General features: G+C 47.2%; 1 protein-coding gene across 2 annotated transcripts in view; it reads left to right on the top strand.

Annotated features, from left to right (window-relative positions):
• Positions 1 to 4,183: 4,183 nt before the first annotated feature.
• Positions 4,184 to 10,509, top strand: part of Akap1 (A-kinase anchoring protein 1) — a 30,852-nt gene continuing 24,526 nt past the window's right edge. Inside the window, exon 1 of one of the 2 annotated variants that reach the window (XM_046420404.2) lies at positions 4,184 to 4,296. The gene's annotated coding sequence lies outside the window, so the exon portion shown is untranslated. Of the gene's footprint in view, positions 4,297 to 4,907; positions 5,282 to 10,509 lie in introns of those variants that run through there. The other variant, XM_046420403.2, reaches the window with a different exon arrangement.

Raw genomic sequence — 10,509 nt, 5'->3', positions numbered from 1 at the left:
TGACTAAGGATTATGAGACAGGAATACATTATAGTAAGACTTTTTGAGGTTGGTAGAGGATTAAGGTAAGTACTTTGCATAGTGCTGGGCCTTAAGTGCTCACTGAATATTAGTTACTTAAGTGACATTAATGTTGTTATCCACCTCCCTCCCCCAACTCTTCCCATTGACTTTCCTAGTAGCAGCTCATTTATTCTCCCCTGCACACACAGGGACCTCAGGCCTCACCAAATGTATCCTTACCCCACCCCCACCCAGTACTGGGAATTGAACCCAGGATGGGCTCTACCACTGAAGTTCATCCCCAGATCTTTTTTTATTTTGAGACAAAGACTCACTAAATTGCTGAAGCTGGCCTCGAACTTGTGATCCTCCTCCATCAGCAACCTAAATATCTGGGATAATAGGTGTGTGCCACTATGCCCAACTGCTTCTTCATTTTAATAAGGGAATTAGGAGTGGAGTGGAGGGGTGTGAGTGGGAGGGACTCCTTTAGTGTATAGCCATATAGGAGACAGTTCATATATACTAGCATTTCAAAAGTTCCTTTGTAGATTCATCCAATAGAAAAAGTAGGACATTTCTCAAATACACAATCCTGAAGTTGGAGGGACTGTTTAGAAAAGAAAAAAATAAAGAAAAGGAAACTGCTGACTCTGTAAACAGCCTTATAAGGGGATGTCCACCTTGGAGAATTTTCCCCATGGTCCTGCATCAAACTCTCATTCAGTTTACAACAGGTTCAGAGAATTTCCCATGTTCTAGTCCCAGAACTGCAAGCTGACTCACACTAAAAACATTTGCAAGATGTACCAGATGTAGAAAATGAAAGGACACTTTATATAATTTACAATGACAAAAAAGTCACCGGTGTACTAGTGCCTTTGTAATTCCAATTACAGCCTCTCTCAGAATCATCAGAAGGCTGCTTGGTGGGTGTAGAGTCAGACTGAAGGGCTCAAGACACAAGCATTAAATGAATAATAGCATCAGGTTCTTAATTGACCATTTTGACATATCAGAGAGGCACACAGGCCCCTTGGGCTCTGTCTCTTCCTCCTCCTCCTCTTTCAATATCTCCTTTAATGCTTCCATTTTTTTTTTTTTTAAACCTCCTCCCTCTGATCAGCACATTCCCTTTTTGGATAAAGTGTTTTGTTCTCTTCACAGGTTTCTTCTTTTTTTAAGGTCAGAATCAGAGAATCTGAGAGAAGCTATCCATAATAATCTCTGCAGAAAAATGTCATATGATACTTAAAATACCATGTGAACAACTTCAGGAGGGTTCATGGACCTCCTTGAAGCTGTTTAATGCATCCTAAAATTCCTGCCTCGGGGCTCAGTGATAGAGTACTTGCCTGGCATGCAAGAGACCCTGGGTTCCATCCCCAGCACCTACCCCCACAAAAAAAAAAAAAAATCTTGCCTTAAACAGACCTTGCCTATCTTGAGCTGAGGTTAAAGTTGAAGGCTAACCACGTAATCTTTTCCTCTTGGTCAAGTTCTTAGGATCACCTTACATTGTCACCTTCATTTTCTTTCCTCTAATTTTATAGTAAGACTGTCTTTCTGCCCTCTACACTGCCTTGACCTTGTGGCCACTATCTTGGTCTTGTTTCTGCTTTGACTTGTAGCTTGCATTTTCCCTCAGAATCCAGTTAACCCACTCCTTTCTTCCCTCACCCTTTTTCTTGGCAGGCCTTGCCCATGTCCTCATACATTGGCTTTGATTGACATATTGATCTCATTCAACCTGTTTTTCTCATAACCATATTCATAACATTGTCTCCCTTTTTTAACTTCCTCCCTCTGCCTGTTCTTTTCTGCCAGTGTTCCCAGGGCTTAATTCCTTGAATATCCTTTTCTCAGTTTCTTCCCTTTCCTACTTCCACTACCACTAAGCATTACCTATCTTTAAAATACCCCTTTTTACATGATTTTTGATACATATTTGTATTTCCCATTCAGACTATTCCTCTGAGCTATAGCCTTGCATATCCAACTTAACTGCAATTTGCACTTGAATGTCATAAAAACAGCACAAACTAAATAAGTCCAAAATGAAACAAATGTTTCTCTGCTCCCATCTTCTCCCTTCTCAGTTCATATAGTAACTGGAGCCAGAGGAATCGTCACTCATTGTTCCCCTCTCCTTAACTGCAACACCAGTGATCTTGTTACTCTACTCTTAAAATATATCTTGAGAATAAAACAGACTCTTCATCACCAGGGCCACTTAGCTCTAGGCTCTTAGTTCAGACCAGCCTCATTGCCCACCTGACCCACTTGCTCTAGCCTCCTGCCTGTTCTCTGTTTCTATCCTGGTGTCTCTCTCATCCATTCTTCTTATAGCAGATACAGCTCTATCTTTAAAACCGAACTAATATTGTGTCACTCTCAACCTTCGTTAGTAGCTTCATATTCATTCACTAAACATATTTTTACTGAGCAGCCCCTAGGTGCCAGGACCTCAATAATCCCTGCCTCCTACATAAATGTAGATAGTAGATGTTGGTAAAGCCTATTTAAAAAAAAAAAAAAAGGAAGGGGCAAGGGAAGAGGAATTGTGTGTTTATTGTTTACAATTTTATTTTTTATAGAGCTGATACTTGAGAAAGAGATGATTTATGATTTTTTGTGGTGTGTTGAAGATTGAACCCATGATTTCAGGAATGCCAGGCAAAATCTTTGCCACTAAACCACACCCCCAGTTCCTTGAGTAAGAGACGATGGGATAACCTCTGCAGTTAAGATTTCAGGTGGAAAGGATTGAAGAGCAAAGGCCCAGAGGTGAAATTATGACTGGCTTTGGGGCTGAGTAGAATAAAATCCAAGCTTGACTGTGGGTTATAAGATGGTCTAACCTCCCCCACCCCTAAAAAACAGTAACACCCCCAACAAACAAACCCACAACCAAGAAACAACCCCTCCCTCAACCTTGACCTTTGTCCTATCGTTTCCTCCCCCCACCCCCCACCTTATCTTCCAGTTCACTAGAAACTATTTCTTGCTTTTCCCTGTTGTGCCTCTGCACAGTATTCCCCCACCCCTTATGCATAGATTCAACTTCCAAGGCTGGCAGCTTCTGTCCCAGTAGATGTGTTTGAATTTCACCTTGGGCCTTTCCTTACTGCAGGAACTAAAAGAAGCCTTGTTATTTCTCTTTTTGTCAGCTTCCTCTTGTTTACCTCACGGCACCCACCCCACCATGCACTTGGGATTCACATATGCATGAATTTAAACTCAACAGGCAAACTTATCTCATTGTCATTTGAATTTGCACTTGATCGCTAATAAAGATTATTTCCCCAAGCAATGGCAACGTTCTTAGCACGAGATCTTTTATTTTGTCCAAACAAATGCTCAAAGTCCCTACGTCTTAAGGATCGGAGCAGGGCTGGAGAGCCGCAAACCCCACCCTGCCAATTGTCTGGAGGGAATTTCTTTTTCCAAGTTCCTGGAGGAGGGAGTGACTCACGGTGACCGTCACTTCGCGGGAATCATTCCAAAACCCGAACCCATTTGGAGGAAAGTATTTCACTTCGATATCACCAAGTTGCGAAAATGGGCCAAAAAGTTGCACTCGCGTGGCACCGGGTACCACGAGTGCACACTTACTGAGTAATTATTAATGACCACCGAATTATGCATTACTACGTTACATTAGTTACCGGGAAGCTAAAGCCCCGATGCAAGTGGGTGTGTGTGGGGGGGTGCTGCCCATCACTAGCTTCTCCGCCTCTTCCATAGGACTCTCGGTCCCCAGGGAGAAGACAGCCAATCTGACCCCTTGTAATCTCCCAAGGCCGAAGCGGGGCAACAGGCGCGGGGATAGTGGGGCAGAGAATCCAGAGTTTTCTGGGATCTCGACATTCCAGCCAGGCCGCTCTCCCGGCCCATCGAGATTACAGCTCCTCTCGCGAGAGCACTGGGAAGGCTGGCTCCCGGCGGCAACGGGATGTTAGCTGAGCACTCCAGACCGCGCCCCCTCTGGCGCAGCTGGGAGAGGCGCGCGAGTTACGGGCGGGAGCGGCCGGCGCGCGCACGCGCAGGTGAGCGGGTGAAGCGGGGGCGCGGGGGCACGAGGGCGAGGGGCGGGGCTTTGCGTCGCGCCGCGGGCACGTCGCTGCGCGTCCTCAGTATTTAATATCTCTGTGTTTCACTGGCCTGGGCGAGCACGTGGGGGAGCGGCCCCGAGCACAGAGCTGCGGGGCTGGGCCGTGGGGCCAGGCGGGGGCTGGGGGGGGGGTGGCGGCGGCGCCAGGGCTCCACACCCCGACGGTCGCAGAGAAGCTGGTAAGTTAGGGGCACTGGGGGGTCGCCTGGCCCGCTCATCCCCTGCCTGGGCCCTGGGAGGGCGCCGTCGTGTTGTTGGGGCGCCTGGGGTGCAGGTGCGGGGCGCGACGCGCGCTCCAGGTAGTGGGAGGCAGAAGATCCGGATCCCGAGCGTGTGCAGAGGGCTCACGCTAGTCTGCTGTCAAGCAGGCCCGTCTTGCCTCCGTAGCCAGCGCGCCCAATGGTCCTCCCCCGCGGGGTTGTCTGCCCGAAGGCTCCTGCTGACAGGTCGCGTGTGCGTGGATGGAGGCGGCGCTCTGAGCCGTGCGGTTCCCCCCACGCGCGTCACCGCCCTCGGGGCGGGGGCGGGGACGCGACACCCGGGGCGCCCCTTCTGCGCCTTAACTGCCGGAGCGCGCTCACCGCCTGAGCGTCCCACCCAAGGTCGCCCAGCCCCACTCGCGTTTACTTTTCAAAGGTCGTGTGTACCCAGTTTGAGCCCGGAGAGGCGGCGGCGGGGCGGACTGTGGGCAGGACCAGGTGCTCAGAAGGGCGAGGAGGTCCTCCAAATCCCGCAGGGAGCCGTTCTCCCGTTGGGGGGGGGGGATAGGAGTTAAATTGTTCACTTCTGGAGCGTAACCCAACTTCTCGGCCTCTTTGGCTTGATGGTGGTGGCAAACCCCAGCAGGTAGCCCAACCCCTGGAGTTTAGCATTGTGAACCAGTGAAGAGGGCTCGGCGCACCGAGCTGGGAGGATGGGCTGGGCGACTGCTGTGCCCGGAACCGTGTTTGGAGCGGAGGGACGCTTAGAACCGAGTGAGGATCCAGAGGACAAGGGCTTGGATGTCTCGAAGAGAGTTAGCATTTGCAACCCCCTTAAGCGGTCCGGAGAGGTGGAAGCCGTCCAGCCCAATAGGCTCGCTGACTTCACTCCTCTGGGACGCCAATAGTCACGTGCTCCCCCCAACTCAGGTTCGCGATCTGCAAGGTCCACACATGCACTGAGGTATGGGTTAAAATGTGCTTAGACCATGGGGCTGGACACCTCAGGGATGGGATTTCTAAGTGTTCAACTATTTTGTGCCGTAGGTTATAGTTCTTAACCATTTCCCTTGCTAGGAAGTAGGGAGGTATAAGAGAGGAAGAGTGCGGTGATGGTGTACTGTACAGACGGGACCCTGGACCCATGGGAAGCCCTGAGCATTGAGGGACTTGCCCCTCCTCTCCCGAGGAGATGCAGCAGGGTGGCAGGCGCCTTCCTGCCCCTGGGCTATGGTTAACACAAACCCGGTGGACTTCGCTCCAGGTGTGAGTGGAAGCCTCTCAAGCTGGGTAGGGTAAGGTGTGTGTGCAGGGCAATTAGTGAGGTTGAACTGCCTGTATTTCCCCTACTGAAGTGCAGGCTACTCGAAATTTAAATTATCTTTTGCAGTGAAATCTGGGCCGCTGGACCTGGTGCAGCCACCTCTGTTAGATGGTTTGCTTCCTATCTCCCCTCCACCTTCTCCATGTCTCAATTGCTGATTAGGAACACTGTTCACGAAAAGCTATTAGTTCTGGTAACTAATAACCTTACATGTTCATGTAACCGCTAAGTCCTTCCCAAATTAGTACCTCCTGTTAACCCTTTATGTGGAAAGCAAAGCTTGAACTCTTAGCACTCAGCCACTCTGTTCTTAAAGGTATAGAGCATCTTTGAAATGAAAAAGGCATCATGATGTGATCATTTGATTCCTCTGTTCTTGACATTCAAGAGTTCACCTGCTGATTATTGAAGATTCTTTTGAGCACTGGGAACAAGTGAAGTTATTTTTGGGGAGATTTTTTACTTGTGTTGAATCTTGTTTCACTTCTAGTTTTGTGTCATGGATAATAATTTGTGTGTAGCCTTGTGAAAAATGAGCATACATTAGAGGTCTGTATTCTTCAGGTATGCGAATCACTAAAGCCTTGGTGGTTTCTGGCTTAAATAGGCTCCATTATCATTCGTGTTCTGTGCAGAAAACTGAACCAAGGCGGATAACTGATGCAAGCCTTTGAGTGAGACAGGTCTAGTGGATTTGTGTGTTGGTGGAGTCCCCTGCAGGGGTGTCTCTCTTGTCTCCCAGCTGTTTCTTGGAAATGCATTTACATTCACTTGGCCAGTGCAGGGTGACAGTGGAGGTTAAGTATCTCTTTCAAGTAGCCTGCTCAGGTGCTGAAGTTGATATATCTCCAGTGTAAGGTTGCTGAGCATCAATATTTTAGGGCAGTTTGTCCTGCTGCCTGGTAACCCAGATTATTCTTGGGCTTTGGACCTAGATTGGTCATAGCCATAGTTTGTGAGGGAAGGTAGTTCTAACCTTCACAGTGTTCCTTTCCCATTCTAAAGAGAGATGGATTTCATATTTGTGAGACTTTGGACTGTGCCTGGTACCTGATAGGTGCTTAAACATTGTTCTCTCATTCCTAGGAATCCGAGACTGAGTTAAATTTCACTTGAATCACTTGATTTGAATTTTATTAAAATCACCCCTTTCCTCCTAGCCTCTGACCTAGAAATTTGGTTAAAGTGCTGAGGGAGACAAATTGGTTTCCCCAGTTTGCTGGCTAGCCTCCTAGTTCAACATGTCATGATTGGGTGGGCATTTTAGGGCTTTGAAGAGTGGCAGCCAGAGTGCCTGGAGAGCTGGTTCCCCACTACTTCTTCCTGGTGTGTTTAGGATGACTGACCTCTCTGCCGCTTGGTCTCTTCCCGTTGTGGGGAAGCCAGACAGTTGTGTCAGCTGAGAGTTAATGCCTTTGGTTTGTTATTCTGAGGAAATTTCCTGTACTAAGGGGGAGGTGCTGAGTTCTCTGGGCCTCTTGGTCCACTGAAATCATATACTCTTTGGAATTGTTCATCTCCATAGTGGGGCACCTATTAATCCTAAACCTTGCTTCCTAGGGCAAGCTCTGTTTCTCCTCTCTCCCTTCTTGGTGTATCTACTTCACCCAGGTTTCACTTGCACATTTAACATCAAGTACCCATGTGCATTTGTAGCACTCCACTGAGTGAACCTGATACCTAATTTTAAACTTGGGCAGTGGAAAGTACTGTCACTGAACATGTTTGGAGCAGGACAGAGTCTGGCTGGAGAAGTAGCTCTTGGGGATGTGGAAACTGAGATTTAGGGGCTGCCTCTTCTTTCACCTTCCTTTTAATCCTCATACCTCTGAGCATCACTGAAACCGGAGGCCATTCTAGATTGTTTCAGTGAGGGGTAGAGAAACAAGTGTGGGTTTGAACCAGGTCCTCTGGAGGGCTTTTGTGAAAAGAACCAAAGAATATTCTTAATTCCTTGTTTTTTTTTTTTTTTTTTCCCTAATGTTTCTGCTGCTTTCTAAGCAGATTTTTGTAGTAAAGTTATGCACATCATCATCAGCAGTTTGAGGACTGGCTTTCCAGTAATAAGTAGCTTTCAAAGTGTCCTTTTCCTTAACTTTCTTTTTCTCTTCCTAAATGCTAGCAGAGTTATTCTGTCCAGGTCTTTGCAATCTGGACATGTCTGCAGCTTGGTTTGTTAAGTTTACAGGTGTAGGTAGTAAACATTCTGTTCCCCGTCCTGTAATACTGGCTGGTCATGTTCATCTAGCCATGTGTCACTAAGGCCCATTTGTACTTGGGAACAAAGCAGGGCACCCAGGTGAGTTCTGGAAGTTAAGGTATGCAGAGCTTGGAGCCAGTGAGGCTTATCTTACCTCTGAGCTTAGTGGCAAGAACCTTGGGCTTAGTGTAGTTCTGAGTGCTGAACCCTGGCTGTGAGTCTAGGCAGGCCTCTCGGCCCTCTGGGGTGTCAGTGTCCTCACCTGGTAAAGGAGGATTGGTGAACATTAATGGTATTTAGGTTATGCCCCTAGGAACCTTGGAGTTGAATAGGGTGCCTGAGGGCTGCTGTCCTGGACAGCTCGGGTCAAGAACATTTTCAACATCATGGTTCTTTCTGACAGCACTGGTCTAGTATGTTCTTTTTAAAAACAATTTTAAAAGCTTAATTGCTAGCCAGGCATGGTAGTGCACACTATAATCCCAGCAACTGGGAAGATTGAGGCAGGAGAATTGCAAAGTTCCAGGCCAGTCTTGAACCTTGTCTCAAAAAGTAAATGACTGGACATGTAACTTAGCAGTAGAGTATTCTGGATTTAGTTGTCAGTACTTCAAAATTAAAACAACAAAACAAATTGCTTCAACTTATAAATCTCTAAATCATCATGTGTTTGGGTTTAGGCTTCCATAGTCCATAAACCCATCAACTTTATTTCTATCCATGATAAGCAACTTCCGGTACTAAGTACTTAGGAGAGGAGTGATCATTTATGAAACAGTTTGAGAGAGGAGCTTAGTAAGGGGCTAGGGACATGCACATGAAGCAGAAGGGACAGGTCCTTAGAGCTCTGTGTTGCTTCAAGAGCCTGTTTATTATCATAAAGGTCCTTTGTTCTTAATTCCCTGGTCTCTGAAAGGCAGATGTCATCAGATCTGCTAGTTAACCTGATGACTTCCTATAGGACCCTAGTATAGGCCCTCAGCTAAACCAGGTTGGATTTTTATTCTGTTCCCTTCAGTTCATCTAAATGTTATGGAATGTTTTTCTGTATTTACAGAAGACATTGGAGAGAGTGGGCCATTGGAGAGAGTGCTGATCCTGAAGCATGGAGGGGGGGCGGTTGGGGGAGTTAGGGGGGGCCTTTTTTCAGGTGCCCTCCTGATCCAGCCTTGGGTGTGCTTTGTTTGAACCTTGCTAGACTGGCCTTTGACATATAGCGTGAGATTTTTTTTTTTTTTTTCCTGGAGCCAGATGCAACAGATGCATAACAGACACCTGTGGCACTTTAGGAAGGTTATTTTTATTAATTTTGATTCAAGGTTGCTTTGGCTATTCTTGAACTCCTGGGCTCAAGCAATCCTGCCTCCACCTCCTGAGTATCTGGGACTACAGTTGTGTGCCACCATAACTGGCTAGGATGGAATCTTTTTCTTTCTTTTTTGAACAGTGCTGTTTTTATATTCTCAACTCTATGAGGTTAGGCATCTCAAGTTTGTAAATGAGGAGTGAGTCCCTGAGGAGGGCAAGCTGATCCCAGGATACAGGGAGGGCTGGGCTGGTTATTTTTTGTTTCGTTTGTTTTGGCCCAGGCTGGCCTCTAACTTATGATTCTCCTGCCTCAGCCTCCCCAGTAGGTGGTGTGCACCACTCTGCAGGCCTAGGCTAGCTTTTGACCTATGTCAAGATAGTCTCTCCTTCCCCACGCTATCTGCCCTCTCTCCCTCTTTCCCCTCTCCTTTTACCCCATGCTCAAAGGCTGTTTCTTATTTACTCCTCCATTATCACTCACCCAGAAAGTAAAAATGGGTTTTTAAAGGATTGAAATAATTTATCTCACAAACTGAGTTTGAGTTGTTTAAGCCTCACGGCAGAAAATCCAAGGCAGTTTCTCAGACCTTAAGGCACAGCTACCTAGTCTGAGGCTTTTTTATTATAGACATTACTTGCCCATTTCAAAAGTGTATGGCAAGGGGCTGGGGATGTGGCTCAAGCGGTAGCACGCTCGCCTGGCATGCATGCGGCCCGGATTCGATCCTCAGCACCACATACAAAGATGTGTCCTCCGAAAACTTAAAAAATATTAAAATAAAATTCTCTCTCTTTCTCTCTCTCTCTTTAAAAAAAAAAAAGTGCATGGCAAAATAAGACTTTGGAAAGATAAGAATTAAAGATCATGAACTTTGGTTTCCTGTAAAATGGGATAAGAACTCCTCCAAGACTGAGCGGGTTGAAAAGACAACCTTGAAGACACTCATTCTTTAGCTAATAATAACACGCCTGTCAGACCTCACATGGAGGTCATGAGACCATCCCCTGGCCCTCAACAGGCTGTCACCCAGGAGTATCCCAGTCCTGGTTGGAGGAGGCAGCAAGTTCTGTCCCAGCCCCCACCCCTTCTCTCTGCCCTTGACCTGGGTGTGCCTTTGTGAGTACCAGGGACAGCAACCCTTGTGAAGGCGGCTCCATCTTCTGTGATTCTTCTTTGCCCCTCTGACAAAATAGTGACTTCCACTTCTTGAGCTTCCTTGGAGAGAACAGCACTTGTATATGTGCCTGGAGCTGTCTGTAGGAGGAAAGGCAGGGCTGAGGATAATCTCGCTGCTTTGTCCTTTGACTTTGGTGTGGCCCACTCGGCCAAGCATGTGCTGGTGCTATTTTTAGCAGGTGG

Source organism: Marmota monax, unplaced genomic scaffold (assembly GCF_021218885.2).
Source record: "Marmota monax isolate L192 unplaced genomic scaffold, Marmota_monax_Labrador192_F-V1.1 WCK01_AAM20220418_F8-fsc00064, whole genome shotgun sequence".
Classification (NCBI taxonomy): domain Eukaryota; kingdom Metazoa; phylum Chordata; class Mammalia; order Rodentia; family Sciuridae; genus Marmota; species Marmota monax.
The sequence above is the reverse complement of the archived record's forward strand: the minus strand, read 5'-3'. Positions and strand labels throughout refer to the sequence as shown.